The sequence below is a fragment of the Rhinatrema bivittatum genome, chromosome 6 (genome assembly GCF_901001135.1).
Source record: "Rhinatrema bivittatum chromosome 6, aRhiBiv1.1, whole genome shotgun sequence".
Lineage (NCBI taxonomy): Eukaryota > Metazoa > Chordata > Amphibia > Gymnophiona > Rhinatrematidae > Rhinatrema > Rhinatrema bivittatum.
This window is the reverse complement of record NC_042620.1, coordinates 122,537,872-122,558,894: the sequence shown is the minus strand read 5'-3', so window position 1 is coordinate 122,558,894 and position 21,023 is coordinate 122,537,872. Positions and strand designations below refer to the sequence as shown.

Here is a 21,023-nt window from a genome sequence, read left to right as displayed (position 1 = left end):
GAGTAGGAACTGTCCATTATATGTTTCTGTACAGCACTGTGTACATCTGGTATGCACTATACAAATTATGATAATAATTATTACAATTATCCCTTAAACAATGAGCCACGAGACTATATTTTATGGAAATATCTTTTTATTATTATTAATGTTATCATTGGTAGAGATACCAATAGCACACACAAAACTGTTCAACACAAGAGCTAAAGACTTACAAATAGTACCAAGCCAAAACCAATGAAATATAAGCTAATACAATCTCCATCCTATATTGCAAAATTTCCTCCCATTCTTCCAGCCCCCCCCCCCCACCTAAATCTATATTTTAAAAGTTTTTTCAAAATGTGTTGATATTCATTTGCTGTTCTCACCCTTCCCTAATATAAGATTAAGACGAGCTTCTCTCAACAATATACTACTATCTTGGTGCTTTTTCATGTTAGCCTAGTGATCCACCGAGAAGCCGTTTTGTTTTTCTTTTTAGCCTGAGACTGATAGAGTTCATACCTCAGCAGTTACAGAAATGCATCTTATCCATTGGAAAGTAAAACAGACGGTACTGGTCTATGTCCATTTCCTCAAATGTCAATAAACTGACCTGTTAATAATGGTTTTGTTCTGCGTCTAATAAAACCTAAAACCAGAAAGAATGCATGTGGGAACCTGCTTCCTACAGGTGTAAGAATTTGTGTAAGCATTTGTATGGAAGAACTAATAAACAAAGAAGAATGACCAAGTAGAAGGAGACACCCCCTTGAAACAGCTGAAGGTGCTGAATGTATGACCGCTGAGGACTTTTGCTAAACCCTTATTAACTCTGCATCTTCCATCTTTCTTATGAAACAGAGCATTGCCACTGAGCCTGCCCTCCTCCTGTGTGCTGCCAGGCAGAAGTTCCCCGGGCTTGATCCCCAAGTCAGCTCCTCCACTCCCTAGACTGTGCATGATCCCTGGCCAAAGACCGTCACTGCAATGACCAGACTAGGAAAGGGGTAACTCGAGAAAAATTAAGTTATAAAATAGAGGAAAAAAACAGGCAGTTGAAAACGAAGGCTTATAGTGCCAAGATACCAGCCCCATTCCTCTCAGATCTCCCACTGAACACTCTCTCTCTCTCCCTCTCTCCACTGCAATCTATTCAAAATTCAGCTACGCAAATTATCTTCTGACAACGTTGCTATACCCACATAACCCCTCAAGACCCTACACTGGCTCCCCTTCCACTTCTGCATACATTTCAAGTTTCTCTTACCTTATACTGCATTCCTACTGCAGCTCCTCATTATCTCTCTTCTCTTGTCTCCCTACACACTTCCTGATGAACTTCATTCATCAAACAAACCACTCTTCTCTTTGCCCTACTCCATTGCCAACTCCACACTGTCCACTTTGCTGTGTTATATTGCTGGAAAAGACTCCCTGAGTTAGCACATCCTGCTGCCTCTCTGGCCTTATTCAAAACCAGCCTAAAACCCACCCTTTTGAGACTGCTTTTAAAACATAATCCTTGATGCTCCTGATTATAACTCTATCAGTTTTAACTTTTCCTATGATAAATTAAATTCCCAAAATCGTTATTTGTCCTATATGTTTCTCTTAACTAGACTGTAAACTCTACAAAGAAAGGACTGTCTCTCATGTGCTGCGAACGTCTAGTAGCACTATAGAAATAATTAGTAATGCTAGCAGCCCTGGTTCTGAACAAGGTTGCCAACTGGCTCCAGATTTTCAGGACAGGTCGATCCAATCCTGGTTTTACTCAGCTTCCTGCAGTACTCATAGTCTTGCTTTTCTTAGGGAAATCATAAGTCCTAGCATGCAATGGGGTAAAACCAGGATTGGATCGACCTGTCCTGAAAATATGGAGCCAGCTGGCAACCCTAGTTCTGAATGAGCTGGAGACCCAAAGAAGTAGGATGAAATTTTCAGGTAAAAAAAAAAATTTCAGGAGGAGCAATTAGTGAGGAAGGAAATCCATACTTAGTATAATTCAGTCTGAAAACAGCTAGCCCGCTAGAAACTGCTAATAAACCAATAAGTATCTAAGTATTACACATACAAACTTGTTTTCTGTGCAGGACCCGTCGGAGGGGGAGAAATGCATCCGTCCGCATGCTCTCTGCTGCTGAGGATAGTCCCGGTTCCTGTTCTAGTTGCTGCAGCCCCGGCTCCAGTCCGATATTTACCTGCAGCCCTACCCTCTCCTGCTAATCTCATCTGTGGGGGAGGGGGGCGAGAGGAGAGGCTCTGACAATAAACAGAGGACCGTTGCTGTTGCCCCTTTGGGAGCGATCAGGAGTGTTAGCGATGTGTAATTTGTATCGTTTTGGTTTGGACGGGATTTGATAACGGCTGCTTTCCTCTGCCCTTGGCGAGAGAGGGGATTGGGGTTTGTTGATATTCAGATGTGTTATTATTTTATTAAATTGTGAAATGCTCCGTGTTCTCTTTTGAAGGAGGGCAGCACATAAATATCCACTGTATTGTACTGTACTATATTGCAGCTCTTACTGCCTGCATTCAACAACACACTGGGTTTTTCTTCTTGTGCCCTGCCACTTCTGACAGACCTAGGCTTTTCCTTTAAACACATCAAACGCTGTTTATTGCCGACATAACTTCTGCACGTCTGCCTACGTCATGCAGAATCTATATCTAGCAGCATTACTCCGTCCCACTGAACTATTAAGGCAGGAGTTCTGCTTTGCCTTTAAATCTAAACTAAAAATCTGTTTTCTTCCATCTCGTTTCAGCTAGATTACCTGTACCATCTAACATGGTTAGATGGTACAGCTAAAAACAATAATTATCAAGTAATTTCGGTGAGACATCATTTCAGCTAAAGAGCAGCACTCAAAGAGCCCTAATTTCCTTAACACGTCCTTTCTTCTGTTTGTATTTCTCAGCTATATCTTCCCATAGAAAATAACATTTTCCTAAATGACATCTAATTCCACTTATAGCTTCCATTTAATTCACCAGGCTATTTCTGGGAAAGAATGTAAGCAGTGCCATATTGGGTCAGTCCAGATGATCCATCAAGCCAAGCATCTGTCTCTAATCGTGGTCAGTCCAGATCCTAAGGTAAAGTCCGTTTTATGCTGTCCATTCCCAGAAGAGGAGGATACACTCAAATATATCTGGCTAATAATCGTTGATGGACCTTTCCTCTAGGAACTTGTCCAAACCTTTTTTTAAACTCAGCTATACTAGTGACCTTGAACACATTCTCTGGCAGCAAATTCCAGTTTGTGCACTGAATGAAAAAAAACACTTTCTTAAATTTGTTTTAAATCTGCTACTAATTAGCTTCTTGGAGTGTGCCCTAGTCCTAGTCAGAGTCACCTGTCAGCTGTGCACCCACACCCACATACACACACACACACACACCAAACACAAACACACACCAAAACACACCATAAACAAGAAAAGGAAAATAGATTAATATTTCAAAGAACACTGCACACAAATCTGTACACTGTGTTGCACATGAGAATTTTTTTGTGCACATAGCTCACAAAAGATTAGCAGAAACATTTGTCCTAGTACTAATTAAAGAAAATAACTGTTCTAGACCACATACAATTTTATACATTTCTTTCATATCATTTCATTTATTCATTTTTTATCCCGTTTTTCTGTGTTAGTGCTTAAAATAGCAAAAAATACAAATTCAAACTAAAACTAAAACTAATTTAGATCTGAGTCTTAGATACCCAGTTCCCAAGACTCTCAAGATCCTCCTGCAATTCCTCATAATCAGCTCATGTTTTAACTACTTTGAATAATTTTGTGTCATCTTCAAATTTGCATAACTCACTCATGGCTCCCTTTTCCACATCATTATTAAATAGGTTATAATAACACTGGTCCAGGCCTAGATTTAGACAAAGGAAACATAGGCAACTGCCTCCGGCACCAAATTTTTATAGGTGCTAGAACATTGCCATTGCTGCTCAAGTCTAAATCAAACTCTGCTGCTGCACTTCTCCTTCAGTGCCGACTTCTACAGCAACTGGAACAAAATATGAGAAAAAGGCAGTGTGGAGCCTTCCACAACCCTTTCACACTGACAGGACCCTGTGGCACTCCACCCTTTGCACGGTTTTCTTTTTAGAAGTGCTAGCTTGAGCCCCATATAGTGCTCATGGTCAGATATCCAGGTGAGGCTGCCTTTGCCTCCATGTGTGACAAAAAATAATCCACCGAGTGCTAAAGGGAGATGAACATAATGGACACCCTGCATTGTAGCAATACGGGTGGTACTTCTAGGGCTGCTCAATCCCTTTTCCATGCCTTCAGCTTTTCTATAAAACAGGAGGTTTAATCCTTGTGCTTTGGCAGTGATCATATCATCATCAAATGCCCCTAAAGAAGTAGGGTGGCAAGGCTATTAAATTCTCCCGTATTGTACAAGTTTATTTATTTTATATATTTGCAGCATTTATTACTGGCTTTATCTGCAATGTGCTCACAGCAAAACATTAAAAGCAGAAAATCAGTCACAGTTAACAATATACAATAATCAAATATAAACAAAGGAATAGAATACAGTCCTCAGACCGAGAAGAGACCAACTTCACTTCATGGCTCATAACTTATACTGTGATATTAGCCAAAAATAGCTGAGAAGTGATGCCATGACTTTGGCTATACTGTTTGTTTTTTAATAGGAGATTTAATCCTCCTGCTTTGGCAACAGTCATGACATAACCATGTCCTCAATGGGGGACATGTGACCAAACAAACTCCCTCCATACCTCTTCCATATTGTAAGGTCCTCAATCTCAACCAAAATGCCAAGAAGAAATTGTCCTCATCTCATGGCTCAGACCCTACACTAAGATCTTAGCCAACAAGAGGCCAAGAAATGATATGGATAAAATGGAAGTCCATCTGAAATGGGAAAAAGTCTAACCATCAATACAAGGGTCTGAAGTATAAACTGCTTGTCATAGTACCTTACGCTCTGGCTTTCACATTCAGGGCTGTTTTTCTCTCATACATCAGAAACCATACTTCCCTGTGTGCACTACAAATTTCGGTCAGTGTTGGAGAGCACTGTTGTTTGTGCTCTTCACAGCCAGAAAGCAGCTTGAACTGTTTAGCCAAAACTGCCTAGCTACAGTCACAACAGGGCAAAATATCACTCCTAACTACCAAGAGTTGCACAGCAATTGCAAAATTATTGCAACACTGCATTATCTGCTGTTTCTATATTAAGACATACTATTCCAATCTGATTTTGAATCATGTTTGAGGTCTATTTTCATTTTAACAAGTAAACTAATATCTTAACTTGAACAAAAACTTATATAGTAACACTAACTGAATCACCACAGAAGTCACCCTACCCCACAGGGGTTAACTATTTAAATATACTGTACAAGAAACAATTTTACTCAAAAATAAGTCAACAAAATCGAGTGCAGCAGTGAGGAAAGTACAAATAAATTCATTCTTTGGTGCCAGCTATAATTAAATCCACTGTTTGTATTTTCTGTAATCACATTTTCCAGAGGAAGCAACATTACAAAAAAAACGGTATATAGCTACTATGCTGAAGTAAAAAAAATGTTTATGGAAAAAGACCTCAGTCAGACACTACCAGAACTGCACAGAACAGTCTTATGACTTATGTCCTTTTTACTGTGTGCTTTATAATCAGTGATCTAGGACTGAGTCTTCTACTAATACATTTTTTGAATTTTTTTACATGCAATATAAAATATATAGTATTGAAGACCTCACTCCAGAAGCGCCACGGGAAGTGAGCAGGTGATTGTTAAGTATATGCTATTCTATCTAGGAGGATATATGCAAATTCGAACAACTAGGAGGCATTTGTATCTTCATAACAGTTCTGCTATGTCAACCCCTGAAGGAGAAATGATTATGCAAAATGCTGCAGCGTTGGGTTGGTCTTGGACTCAATAGCATTTAAGCTCTAAGTTGATTTTGTTCAAGTGACTCCAGCACCCCAATGTGACATGGTGTTAGCAAATATTGGAGAATCAATTCCCTATAACCCAAGATAAGTACCTGTTTTGTTTTACTGGATTGACTTTATTATAAGATATTTTATATTGCATTTAAAAAAATTCAAAAACATATATTAGTAGAAGACTCAATCCAAGACCAATGATTATTAACATCTAAAAAGCACACAGAAAAATGGTCATAAGTCATAAGACTGTTTTGTGCAGTCCCGGTGCTGTCTGCATGAGGTTTTTTTTCATTAAACATTTTCTCAAAACTGAGCGTTTTTTCTATGCAACAAAAGTAAGATTGTGATATTGGTATTTTTTCTCTCTGAGGGTTCTATTCTGATGAAGTAAAAACATAAGCAGTTCTATAGTTCAGAGCACATAGCTATGATAAATTATATTATGATGTGCATACACATTTTATAAAACTATAACATGGGCAGGCGGGGCCACTCAGACATCCCCCCACCCCTCCGCGCTTCCTGAACAATAAAGACAACCACACAAATATTTGGGTTACAAAAGGCCGCAGTTTAGTCCCAAACATCAGAACCCAAGTCTTACAATCCATGAACGTAACAAGCTCTAAAATAAGCACCCCCTCCCTACAAAGGATGTAATTAGATCTGCCCACCACCACACCCCCCTGTGGTGTGCAGTCCAAACCCCGTCCAGCCACTCCCAATCCCCGCAGACCTCTGCCACAAGTCTGGTCCTTCCCGCCACATCCCAACCAGAGAGAACCAACAACTCCAGCAGTGGCCACAATGCCAATTACCAGCTTTGTGCAGCAGCCCTCCCCCTCCCCCCAGCTTCACAAGCCCCACTATCCAACCCCCACCAAAGAGCAGCTTTTTCCACTTACACTGTAACTTAGGCTCGGGTTTACCACCAAGAACTGCAACATAACAAACTTACCCCATGAAAACACTAGGGATGTGCATTTGTTTCATACGTTTCCTATACAAGCATGTAATATGAAACGTATGAAACATATGAAACGAATGCACATCTGACTGACATGTAATGGGAAATGTATGAAACGAATTAAACGAATGAAACAAATGCACATCCCTAGAAAACACTGACTACCCAAAGACATACAAATAAATAGGGAAGGAGAAAAACTTCCCTGGCTGGCTGCCTTGCAAGGGAGTGAGATAAGCAACTCTCAATGTTCCCTAAACGAGCATCACTCTTCCCTCCCAAACTATCCAGGAATGGAGGGCCAATCAGAACAACCCAACCTGTTTAAACTTGAATCCCATGGCTACCCCTTATTCTAACTCGCATCACCCCCCAAACCAAAATGGGTTTTCGGGGGGGGGGGGGGGTGTCACCCCACAACCATGTTAAAGGCGGCAAGGGTGGAAGTTGTCCTCCAACCTTTAACTAACATGGGCAGACGAGACCACCCAGACATTTCCCCCCTGCATTCCCTGAAGAAAAGACAACCACACAAATATTTGGGTTACAAAAGGCTGCAGTTTATTCCCAAACATCAGCACCTGAGCCTTACAATACATAAACATAACAAGCTCTAAAATCAAACATCCCCTCCCTACAAGGACGGAATTATATCTGCCCACACCATGCCCCCAGTGGTGTGTGGTCCAAACCCGTCCAGCTACCCCAAGCCTGGTCCTCCCCGCCACATCCCAACTAGAGAGAACCAACAACTCCAGCAGTGACCACAATGCCAATTATCAGCTTGGTGAGCGCCCCCCCACCCCCACCCCACTACACAAGCCCCACTAGTCAACCCTCCCCCCAAACATCAACTTTTCCTCTTACACTGTAACTTAGGCCCGGGTTTACCGCCAGGACAACTCCAAATCTTTCCTTGTTACCCCCAACTGTAGCCAAACCTCTGACCCACAAACCTGGTCTCTAATGCCTCGAGGTTTGTGCATCATTAAAACCTTTCAAGTATCTGAAGGTCTGTATCATATCTCCCCTGCACCTCCTCTCTTCCAGGGTATACATATTACTCCTGGCAGAATTCAGAGCAAAAATATTAAAATTCTGCACACACAAATTTTAAATTCTGCAAAATTCTGCATACTTTATATTGGTCAAAATAGCACAATGCATATCACAGTCTTTGAGTAATTAATTGAAAATGTAATACAGAAAAGTTGTTACTCAAAAGATGCAGAGTTTTAAATATACTGAGCAGAATTTCGCTTGATGTACACTGTAAGTGTATCCCTTCTGCCTCTCTCCTTACTCCCCTGGCCAGACCTCTTTCATTCTGCTCTCTCAAGACCCATTTCCTCCGCTTTCCACTATCTCTCCCCTTCCCCTTCAGGCTTAACTCCTTTCACTCTATATTCACTCCCCAGCCCTCCACTCGTGCACCCTCCCACAGGCTACCTTTCTCTCTCTCTTACACACCCCTGCACACAGGCTCCCTCTCCTTCTTGCACATACACCCACACACCCTGACATAGGCTCCTTCTATCACAAAGAAACATGTACCCTCACTCCCTCGTACACACACACCAGCGCCCAATCTCTCTTTCATTTACACACTTCCTCACAATTTCTCCACATTCACACACACATATGCACCTTCACAAGGCTCCCCCCTCTCTCTCTCTGGCACACTCACCCATGTACCCTCACAAAGGCACCCTTTTTCTTGCACATACACCCATGTACCTTCACGCAGGCACCCTCTCACGCACACACACACACACCCTTGCACACTGGCTCCCTCTCTCTCACTAGGCCTGTCAGATCTTCTTGCACTCATCCCCCCAACCCCCTCCCCCAAAATGCTTTCTTCCCTCCCCTCTGCACATATACCTATGCTGCTTTTCCTCTTCTGGCAAAAGCAGCTCTTCAGGGATGGGGTCCGCTCGTGACTGTCAGGCCTCAGTCATTTTCCCTGCGAGCAAAATGGACTCCGCTCATGGCCGCTGGACTTCAATCATCTTCGCCATGAGCGGGATGGCTTCCACTCACAGCCACTGGGCCTGCCATCTTCTCCGCAAGCGAGATGGGCTCTGCTCACAGCCGCCAGGCCTCAGTCATCTTCGCCGCGAGTGCAATGCACTCTGCTCGCAGCCGCCGGGCCTGTGAAATCTTCGTTGTGAACAGGATAGGCTCCACTCATGACCCGTTGTGCCTCTCTTCAAATTCTGTGTCAAAAATTGAAATTCTGTGCAGGAGGGGCATTCTGTCTTATTTTTGAGATATGGTCTCCAGAACAGAGCACAGTACTGCAGGTGAGGCCTCACCAAGGATTTGTGCAAGGGTATTATCACCTCCATTTTCCTGCTGCTTATTCCTCTCTGTAGCCCAGCATTCTTCTGGCTTTCGTTATCACCTTGTCACATTGCTTCACAGTCTTCAGATTGCCAGATACTATTACCACAAGGTCTCTGTCTTGGTCCATACACATCTGTGTTTCACTCCCCATAATATACAGTCTTTTGGTTAACCACACCACAGATGCATTATTCTGCACTTCTTGGTATTGAATCCTAGCTGCCAAATCTTCAATCACTCTTCAGGCTTTCTTAAATCACTTTTCATTCCATCTTCTCCTTCAGGCACGTCCAACTCTGTTGCAAATCTTAGTATCATCCACAAATAGACAAACTTTACCTTCTTTCCCTTCCGCAATGTCGCTCACAAAGATATTGAACAGAACCAGTCCCAAAACCGATCCCTGTGGCAGTCCGCTTAACACTGTTTTCTCTTCAGGGTAGGTTCCATTTACCATTACACCCTGTCTCCTATTAGTCAACCAGTTTGTAATCCATGCCACTACATTGGTGCTCACTCCCAAGCTTCTCATTTTATTCACAAGCCTCCTATGCAAGACTTATCAAAAGCTTTACAGAAATCCAATTAGATCACATCGAGCGCTCTTCCTTGATCCAATTCTCTAGTCACCCAATCAAAAAAATCAATGAGTGGTGTTCTGCCTTCGCAGTATTAAATGTATATGTATATATGCTTCTTGTTGTGCTACCACCTGGTGTCTTTTTGTGATGTTATTCAGCTCAGATCTCTGCATGGTGTAGAGCTGTTCCTGTTTTCTCCCCCTCTATCCATGTTCTCTTGCTTCTTCCTATTGGTCTTTTGCCCCTTTGAACCCGTGGAGACCTTACTTCCTGCTAAAGTTCAGTTTGGAACTGGCTCCTGACTTGCTTGCAGCTCTCTAGAACTCCTCTACAGACTCTAGAGGCATCGCTCTTTTCACCTTGCTTCCTTATTTATTTATTTATTTAAGCGTTTTTATATACCGCGGCACGTTGGGAACATCACCTCGGTTTACAGGAAACATAATGCAGCAACATGCTTTACAAAAAACACAAAGCATAGAAGTAATTGAATAAACCATGTGAATGGTATGAATAACCATGTTAAAAAATATGTACAAAAGGAATAACAGCAAACTGAATAATCATGTGAGAGGCATATACAAAAAGAACCTAGTAAGGAAGTTTGTTTACGTACAGGAGGGTAAGTTGAGGGCTGAAGGAGGGAGGTATATGGGCAGGGTTACAAGAGGGAAGTCGAGTGAAAGTTTTCAACAGAGAATCTGCATGTAGGGGAGTTGAAAGGGAATTTCAGGGATTTCGAGGGAATGTGTTCACAGGGTATTTACAAGAGAGTATCGCAAAAGGAGAATTGGAAAGGAAGGGGCGGTGGATGCATTGGGAAGGGGTAAAGGAAGCAATGGTTCAGGTGAAAGCCTGTTTAAACAGCCACGTTTTGAGGTTCTGTTTGGATTTTTTTGGACATAATTCCTGGCGAAGGCTGAGGGGCATCTTGTTCCAAAGGGCAGGACCTGCGATGGAAAGGGCACGTTCTCTGGTGGTGATGAGTTTCGTGAGTTTGGGGGAGGGTGTGTGCAGCGTTGCCAGATATTGAGTTCTAGTGGGTCTGACAGGGGTGCGAAAGCGGAGGTGCTCGTTGAACCAATGCATGTCTGGGTTGTGGAGAGATTTATGTAGTGAGGGACTTGTATCGGGAGGAGATTGGCAGCCAGTGTAAGTGTTTGAGGACAGGAGTGATATGATCATATCGGTGGGCATTGGTGAGGATGCGGGCGGCCGCATTCTGGAGCATCTGCAGAGGTTGGATGGCATTTTTTGGAAGGCCTAAGAGGATGGCATTACAGTAGCTTCCTTGTTTCCCCACATCCTTGTTCACGACTACTGGTTTCTGCTATCTGCTGGCAGTCTCAACTACGACTGCAGTCATCTACCACTGACTGAGCTCTCAGAGTTTCTCATCACAGCTGTGTCAATTCTGCTGTCTGGGCAGTTGTCTTCAGTACCATACCATTCACAGTGTTAAACTGTTTATCATTCAATCAATATTTTGGTTTGAAGATCTGAGTTCTCTCTGACTTTGGAAACTACAAAAGGAAGAGGTTTAACTATTTGTATAGGCTCCTAAGCTAGGACATCGGGAGCTGAGGACAAAATAATTGGTCTGACAGGACCTTCCCCTAGTGAATTCATGCTGCCTCGGATCCAGCATGTTTCTACTGTAGTGCCACTATTTACCACTGCAGATACAAGGGATCTGAGCTCTGTCTTTCTCCCCCCATACTTTCCATCTTCCTCTTCTCAGTTTTCAGCTTTCTTCCCTTCAGTGCCATCTCTTCTGTTTGTACTCCTTTCATTACTTTCAGCTTCAACCTGCCCCTCCATTCCATTTTACTCTTCTCTCCCCTTCCATTCTTTTTGTCTCCCATCTACTCCATCTCCACATCATCCCTTATATATACATATGCCTCCTTTCTTACTGTCACAATCCTGGATGCTAGGCAGCCTCCCTGCCAGCAGAGACCCTCATGGAGCTCCCTCTCTCCTGTGCTAGCCACCTCCTTGAAGCTCCCATGACACAGTAGGGCCTGCCTCTCCCAGAACATGGTGCCTTTTCATCAAGTCACCTCAGCTCTTTGCACTGGCCCACCTTACCTTGCTTTCCTCTGTGGCCTTCTGCCTTGTTCTGTGCCTCCATTTGGCCTTCTGCCTTGTTTGTGGCTTTCTGCCTTTCCCTGTGGCCTTCTGTCCTGCTTTATGGCCTCCTTGCCCACCATTGTGGCCTTCGGGTCTACTAGCCTCACTCTGCCTTGCTTTGGCCTTGTTGTTTCTCCCTTATCTTGCTTTATAATCTTACTTTGTATTAGTTTCCTGTTAGCCTGAGTCTGTATATTCCTTGTCCTGTTTTCGAGGCCCTGTCCAGGTGTAGTCTTTTCCTGCTCTGTCTGTCATTATCTTGTCTAGCCCTGCCCAATCCTCCCTGTGGGCCTTCAGTTCCAGCCCTTGTCTCCCTTGCCTCCAGTTCCAGTCCTTGTATCCTGCCCCAGGCCTTACTTCCTGTTCCAGTCCCTGTTTCTAGTCCCAGGCCTTGCCTCCTGTTCCAGCTCCCTGCTCCTGCCTGGCTCCCTTGTGCTGTCTCGCCATGCCTTCTCTGTCAGCATTCCTAGGACTCGGACTGCCTCTGGCCTTGACCTCGCTTCTTCACTGTGAAATTCTAATCTTTTCCACTGGAAAGGAAACTAGATTTAGGGGTCATGATATGAAATTCCACAAGGGCAACTCATCAGAACCATCATCAGGAAATTCTGGAATTCCCTTCCAGAAGAGGTGATGAGGATGAAAACAATAAACCAGTTCAAAAGGGCATGGGACAAACACTATGGAGCCCTAAAGATTAGAGTTTGGAAATGAAGGAAAGGGTGCACGTGGGTAACCTACACAGAGTAGCAGTTACTACCCTTAACAGAAGGCATAAGGATTTCTACCCTTAACCAATTAGGCTTGATATTACATAAGAACATGTCATACTGGGTCAGACCAAGGGTCCATCAAGCCCAGCAACCTGTTTCCAACAATGGCTAATCCAGGCCATTAGAACCTGGCAAATACCCAAAAACTATGTCTATTCCATGCTACTGTTGCTAGTAATAGCAGAAATATTTGTGACACAACTGCAACAGGTGGCAGAGGAAAAAGGTGAATTGGATGCAGAAGGCAGCCAATTTGTATTAGGGTACTGATATGCAGACATCAGAGATAAACACAGGACTGCTTCTATGGCCAAGTTCAAAAGCAAAGCACATTCAAGCAGCATTGTCTGAATAATCAAGAAGGCTGCACACCCCATAAAAATGTTACTAGCAATAATGTTGTTATGAGTTTGAGTTGCTTGGTTTTGATTGTAAATATTATTACCATTATAAGGCTTGGAGATAACCTGCAAGAAGCGGCAGTTACTACCATGGGAAACTTGCTGGGCAGACTGGATGGACCATTTGGTCTTTTTCTGATATAATTTCTATGTTACTATGTTATGCCCTGACCTCCTGCATGGACCCTACTTGCTGCATAGTACTCCTGGAAAGCCCTGCTGGCCACCAGAACCTGCGGGCTCGATCCAGTTTCAGCACACGGTCTTAACACACGGCTTATTACACTGGCCCCATGGAGAGTTATCACAAACACACTTTCCTCAATACAATATTTTCTCCATTTTCCATACTGGCCATCTGTCTCGCAGCAGCAATTCTGCAAACTGCCTGGCTAGCATTGAACTTTAAAATAGGGTACAAGGCTCTTGTGTACTGCATACACTAACTGGCCATCGTCTGGCTGAAACCACTTTTAAATGAAGCTCATACTTGGAGTATTCAGAGCTGGTGAAGTACTTTTTCTTTGTGTGAAATTTGGGCAAAAATTGTTTGCCCCAAATGTGAAACTAAGAGTCTGACTAACTAACGGGCCGATACAGTAAGTTAATGTATTTAAATTAGGCCCGGCGGTAAAAAGAGGCGCTAGGGACACTAGCGAGTCCCTATCGCCTCTTTTTGGGCAGGAGCGGCGGCTGTCAGCGGGTTTAACAGCCGACGCTCAATTTTGATCGGAAACCGGACGCCGGCAAATTTGAGCGACAGCCATGGGCTGAATTCAAAATTTTTTTTTTTTTTTTTTTTTACTCTTTGGGACCTCTGACTTAATATTGCTATGATATTAAGTCGGAGGGTGCACAGAAAAGCAGTTTTTACTGCTTTTCTGTGCACTTTCTCGGTGCCGGATGAAATTAGCGCCGACCCAAAGGTCGGCGCTAATTTCTGAAAGTAAAATGTGCAGCTTGGCTGCACATTTTACTTACTGAATCGCGCATGTGCATACCTAATAGGGCCATCAACATACATTTGCATGTTGAGGGCGCTATTAGGTGCCGCGGGTTGGATGCGCGTTTTCCTCTCCTTACTGAATAAGGGGTAAGGGAAAACGCACGTCCAATTGCAGGCCGATACAGCCTGTATCGGCCTGTAAGGCTTTTCTCCAATTCTGTGTCTATAGGAAATAATCCTTAGGAGTGAATTTTCAAAGGACTTATACACGTTAAATGAGCATATATCGTAGCAATTTTCAAAAGTCCATTTACGTGTATAAAGTCCATTTACACATGTAAAACCTTTTGAAAGTTAAGCCCCAGGAGTGGAGGAGTACCCTAATGGTTAAAGCAGTGGGCTACAAACCAGGGAAGCCATGGATTCAAATCCCACTGCCACTCCTTGTGATCTTGGGCAAGTCACTTTACCCTCTATTGACTCAGGTACAAACTGATAGCTAGATTAATTATTCTGCTATGTTTATAGCAGAAAGCTGAGCTGCGCTAAAAAAAGGAGCAGGGGGGTGAAATAGTGCAGCCAGCTGCATCATGGTGGTTCATTTTCGCCCACCGCAGTTGCAGGCAGGCCACACACTTTCACACCCATAGCGCCACGGGAAAGGGGGGAAAACATTATCGCCCGCAGCACTTCAGGCCATAGCCACGCCCACACTCCTCCCCTTTCCCTCATTTCAATAATACTGCCGATTGCGACCATTATCGCGGAGGACATGTAAGTAATAAAATAATGTGAATTAGATAGATCGGCAGGATTTTAAAGGACGGAGCTGAAAGGGGAGAAGAGAGGCTATTAAACTAAGGGGGTCTGAAAGTCCTATCCCTTACCTAGGTGAACTGGGAAAACTGGCAAATGCATTGGCGCGCATCTATTAAAATCTCCCCACTTATGCAGTAGAAGCAGATTCGCATGCATAGATGCGTGTCCACTTAAAATTGTGTGCACGCTCAGTTTATTTTATAACATGCGTGCATAATGTGTGCATTTTATTAAATGGTTACATCCCTGGGTGTGGGCCAACAAACGCACACGTGTGCCCGCGTGCCTGTTTAAAAGTTACTGTTCCAGACTGTAAGCCCTCTGCGGATAGAGAAATACCTAAATGTAATCCACTTTGAAGTGCCAAAATGCAGAAAATAAATAAGTTACACACATAAAAATAGCAATTTTCAAAATCCATTTACACGCATAAATCCTTTTGAAAATTATCTTCATGTGAATTAGGTCCAAAATGCATTACAAGGGTGAGAGATTTTCAATACAGCATTTATAAGAGTTTTGTATGTGATTCTGTGACAACTGGAAAAGTGTTTACATTTTTTTTAAGGGTATATGATTAAAGTTTGTTCGAGTCATTTTGACTGTTTTTACAAAATTATGATACCTGTTATTTAAAGCATTCTTGTATAAAATCTTTTAGAGTTTTTTTCTGTTCACTTTTGTAATATCATTCATAATGTATATTTATCAAAACAATTTTTTATGAAAGCCACCAACAGTAATGTTGTTCATTCCTGATGTATCACAAAGGAACCACCAAGTAGCAGCTTATTTCCAAAGTAATTTACAAATTTTGCATGAATCTATAATCATCAGCAGATCATAAAATAGTACAGCACAATAACAATGCATCATTTGACCATAATATTTTTCCCCAACATCCCCATAAGAGAACAGAGATCACTATCAGTCATTTACAAACAAGGAAAGAGCATTATATATATAGCTAAGTCACTGGTATTATTTATTTATTTATTATTTTTATATTGCGATGTTCCTGTATAATATACATATCACACCGGTTTACAAGGAACTAAAACTTATATATTCTTATAGACTTAAAGAAACATAAAAAGCAGTACTGTATTTAAATACTAGAGAAATTAAGATGAATACAGTTAATGTTTTCTTTTATTCGGTACATCAAGTGGCAATGGCAAAACCGATGATCTAAATTCCATATAAAGAAGATCCAACATCCACTCTTTCCACATAGCAATGCTAGGTCTACTTTCTCCAGCCATCTTGTTAAAATACACCACTTAGCTATTAAACAAACTTTACCCAGAAAAGGTTTACGATATATTCCCAAAAAGTAAATTTTCTATCAAATACCCTAGGATAAAGAAAACTGAAATTCTTGGAAATGCTTGATCAGTAAGTAGCGCATGTAAAATCTCTTCCCAAAATCTCTTAATTTCAGAACATCCTCAAAGACAATAGAAAAAGGTGGCATTATCATTGCCACAATAGTTTAGATTTTGTTTGTGAAAAATGCCTCAAGATTTAACATTTCATCCTTTATGTATTGGTATGCAGAAAATGCTGGTTAAATCTGCAATACAGACTTGAATAGTCATCCTATATGCATTTCAACCTTTAATGAAGGACCTCATGGAACCTCTGAAATAGTCAGCGATTAATTTTTCATGAATTTCTAAAATTGCTTCCTCTCTTATTCTGTTCCTTTTTTTGTGTGTGGGAGTAGGGGCGGGGAGGAGGCCTGGCAGTTTCCTCCTCAGCTGGGCTTACGGGCCAATGCAGTAAAGTGTGCTCAGGCTGAGCGCACTGTTAGCTCCCTTTTGGCCGTGAGTTTCTGACGTGCTACTTTTACCCCTTATAGCGATATTAAGTCAGAGGCCCCCCCCCCCCAAAAAAAAAAATTAAAAATTTTTAAAAAAATTAAAAATCTGCCCGTGGCCTGCGGGTTGGAAGACGGACGCTCAATTTTGCCAGCATCCGTTTTCCAAACCTGTGGCTGTCAGCAGGTTCGAGAACCGACACCGGTAAAATTCAGCATCAGCTATCAAATCCGCTGACAGCCGCCGCTTCTGTCAAAAAGGAGGCGCTAAGGACGTGCTAGTGTCCCTAACGCCTCCTTTTACCGGACCCTAATTTGCATACTGGCCGATACTGAATTGCGCGCCCAGGACACTGGCCTGTGCACGCGTCGGGAGAGCGGGCACTCGCCGGCTCTCCCGCGACTTTTTCTGTATCGGCCCATTAGTCCAGTCACTGCAGCAGCAATCCTCGGCCAGGGGCCATGTATGGACCTTGAAAACGTTCGCTAGCTGTCACCATTGCACAATGGCTATGACTCCCTGCCCCCAGGGACCGTGAAGGAAGCGCTAAGGACGTGCTAGTGTCCCTAACGCCTCCTTTTACCGCGGGCCCTAATTTGCATACGGGCCGATTCTGCAGCATCCCCAGCCAACTTGGGGACAGGAAAACCTGACTCTGGAGTCAAACCCCGGTCCCCCACATGCCTTCTTTTTAGACGGTACACCTCACCATTTCAAATGCCATGGATAGAAAAGTTTGACTTCTGAAGGTCACGTAATTTAATATGTAATTTTGTAAATGTGTATCTTTCCAGTGATGTCATTAATCTTTTCACATGGACTACTTGTTTTACATAAAGGAAAAATATGAAATCCTATATGGTCACAAGCATATTTTGCCTGACTCTAGCAATTTTAGCCATTCAATGATTTAAAAGAACTCTACTCAAAAAAGGAAAACTTCTATGGCTAAATTTCTCTTTTCACCTTTCTATGAAAAAACCCTAACTCAGTAATCATAGTTTCTAAAGCACTGCATTTGGCATAAACATTGTGCTGCTAATTCAGCATTATAAGATAAAGGTGCCTACCAAGCATTGTGTGACATTTGAAAAGTTTGTATGGCAAGTAATATGCATTCTTCATCAACTAAAACTTTGTTATAATGAAAACATTTAGGTACTACTCTGTAATTCCTTTGATCTCCTGAGAGCCACCAGCACATAAGTGTGTGTGTGTGTGTGTGCTTGTGTGTATAAGAGAGAATAAATCAATATATGGCAATCAAATCCAAAGCATTAGGTAATTATGTGACACTGTTCCAAGTACTGCTATTCCCACATGTGCAGGTAAAATACAAGATGGCAGTTTTAAAAAATAACTTAAAAAAATAAGAAATTAAAAATACCAGTTCCTTCCAGTTCATACAAAATCCATATTTCTACTTGTGACATGCATTTTTCATGCACTGACCAGAACAAGGTATACAAAGTTTTGCTTTGGCTATGATATTATTCCAAACGCAAAAATAATATCTGCTATCTGCCTTGCTTGGCACATTAATAAACTATAACAATTTAAAAAACACCTTTTCAGAAATGCAAGCATCCCTAAAACTGAACCTGTACTGTCTGCATCTTGTCTTGCATCATTTCAGACCAGATTCACTAAGAATTTCTCCCTATAGACACAGGTCCTCCTTGTCCATTTAGCACATTCTTAGTTGCACTGCAGTTTGCAGTTCGACCTTGGAAACCCAATTCACTCAGCTGTACAGAAAGGGTTTTACTTCCATTTATCACCAGTCTTTATGATCTGCACTGCTGCATTATCTGGTAGAAGTTAACAACACAGATTCACACTACATAACATAGAAAACACAAAATAAGAAATAATTTCACAAAAGATCATGGGTCAAGTACAGTTTCCAAAAAAAAACTGTGAAGAACCTTTATGGAAGCTTTTTTCCTGATTTATGTGTATCCCTACCAAATTATAGAAAGGATGTAAATTCTTAGGATACATTTAAAATGCTAAGATAAAATTCCTCCAAAAGGTAAATTCATCCCTACAAATTTTATTTGCATTACATAGGTTACAGAATGCAAAGACTGGAGTTGCTTCAGCACAAGCTGCAGCAATACATGATCTCAAGTTTTTGCCATCCTTCAAGGCCTTTTCAGTTTTTCTTGTCCTTTATCCTTTCCCTATTTTCAACATCACCAATGACAAACTAGTCTGATCAGGCAGAAAACAGCCTGCAGTACCATTCCTGTTACAGTAACTCCTTCACAGATAGGTCTCCCAGTCAGATAAACATTTGCCAATGAATGGAAGAGCATTACCAATATTATTATTTGATAAAGGAATAAATATAAATAAATGCAGAACTTTACTACAAGTAATGATAGATGTAAAGAGTATTAAGACAAATCACGACTAATATGTGAAGGTAATTGAAATGGAAGTTAGGTATCACAAATTACTGTCCTAGTCCTCTAGTTAACATGTTTTAGATGTCCTGTTGACCAATAATATGAATGCTGCTTTTGTAAACCGTTGTGATCTTCTTTAAGTACGACGGTATATAAAATGCCTAAATAAATACTACAAACATGTACTTGCAGAAACTATTTCATTTACTGTTCCTGTCTATTTTATCTTAGAACATGCTACATTCATGTAATCTGAAAACCAAATCCCGTAAACTGGCTAGGCGAAAATGGAGAAGGATAACAGTTCCTCTACCTATTGCAACCTCCTCCTTTGTTCGTTTATAAAGGTCTGATTATTGTAAAGGCCTCCTCCCCCCGGCGGCGCCGCCGCCGCACGTGCAGAGTAGAGGAGAGAAGCTCTTCTCGCTCTGGCCCTGGCAGCTAAAAAGTATTACACAGAGAGACCCTAAAGAGGCTGCAGTGCACTTACCAGCCCCAAGCCCTGTCTGCGAGAAAGTGACCTATGGAGAGGGAGAGAGAGGAGGAGATGCAACGCACTTACCGGCCCCAACCCCTATCTGCGGGAAAGATGATGTACAGAGAGGGATACGGAGGGTAGCCAAGCAAAAGAGGAAGCGATGCAACGCACCTACAATCAGCCCCATGTCGCATTGGTGAGGATGTGCTCTACAACGAGGGAAAGGGAGGGGAAAAAACAGAGCGAGAAGGCGACGCAACGCACTTACTGACCCTCAGCCGTATCTGCGGGAAAAGTGATGTAGAGGAAGGGGGAGGGAAAGAGCTGCAGGAAGGAAGGGCCGGGGAGAGAGTGGGAGGAGGCGATGCAATGCACTCACCGCCGGTCCTGCAGAAAAGTGAAATACAGCGAGGTGGTGATGCAATGCTACTACCGGCCTGCGCCCACAAATCTACTCAATGCCTCAGCCAGAGGAGGAGGAGGAGGTGGCGGCTGCGCTGACCGTGCCCGCGCCCCAGCTCACGCTCCCTCCCCTCACCTGCTGCTGCTGCTAACTGGCAGGGCCGAGTGGCTCCGGTCGGTTCCCGAGTTTGGTGCTTCCCTTCCGGCACTGTATGCTTTAAAGGTGATGTCAGCGGCGCTGGAGTCGCGTGTGCCCATGCAAAGGACGGGCCAGCTGGCTGGCCGCGTCCTCGGTCGTTCTCGCTGAGCGTCAAAGTGCTCCTCTCTGTACCCCTCCCACCGGAGCTGGACTGGGCGGGAAAGCGGCAAGACCCGGAGCCGCGACGCACGGCCGGATCACCTCCTCAGAGCGCGAGCCGCTTACTTACTCCTCTGCTAACCCAAATCAGCGCCCCACCACCTCGGCTGAACTCATTCAGTCTTTTATTTAATTTTCTCCTTTCCACGCAGTCTGAACATTTTCTAACGACTTTCAAAAACTGACGAATAAATGTGTCCAGATGTTGAACCCTTACAAACTGGCAGATATGATTTCTTTAGCGAACATTTCTAGAATTCTTTCCATATCTCGGGAATCTAAACGCAACATTATGTCCTGGTTGTATTCTTCAGGGAGGGACGTGGGGGTTCACAATAAATATGGCTGCAAAAATCACGACTCAGTGCTGCCTTATATTATGGAAAAATATGGAGCTACTAGAAGAAACCAACAATACTTAGCAAGCCAGTTTTGCTACTCCTAAGACAGGCAAAGTACACTTTGAGCTCCACATTCAAGCCATTTAGCCGGATAATTTGTGAGTTATATGACTGAATGACATAGGATAACTCATAGGGCTAAAATTTAGCTAGATAACATAGGGGTGTTTTGGGGCAATGTTAAGTCCAGCTAACCACAATATTCAGAGTCAGCTGAATTACTTACAGGCC

The 21,023-nt window shown here is 42.7% G+C and overlaps 1 protein-coding gene across 7 annotated transcripts in view; it reads right to left on the bottom strand.

Annotated features, from left to right (window-relative positions):
- Positions 1-20,396, bottom strand: part of OSBPL6 (oxysterol binding protein like 6) — a 316,099-nt gene extending 295,703 nt beyond the window's left edge. Inside the window, exons 1-2 of one of the 7 annotated variants that reach the window (XM_029605886.1) lie at positions 20,170-20,396; positions 664-666 (exon numbers count right to left, since the gene is read on the bottom strand). The gene's annotated coding sequence lies outside the window, so the exon portion shown is untranslated. Of the gene's footprint in view, positions 1-663; positions 667-2,059; positions 2,084-19,715; positions 19,837-20,010 lie in introns of those variants that run through there. The other 6 variants (XM_029605885.1, XM_029605887.1, XM_029605892.1 and 3 more) reach the window with 6 other exon arrangements.
- Between the last annotated feature and the right edge of the window lie 627 nt (positions 20,397-21,023).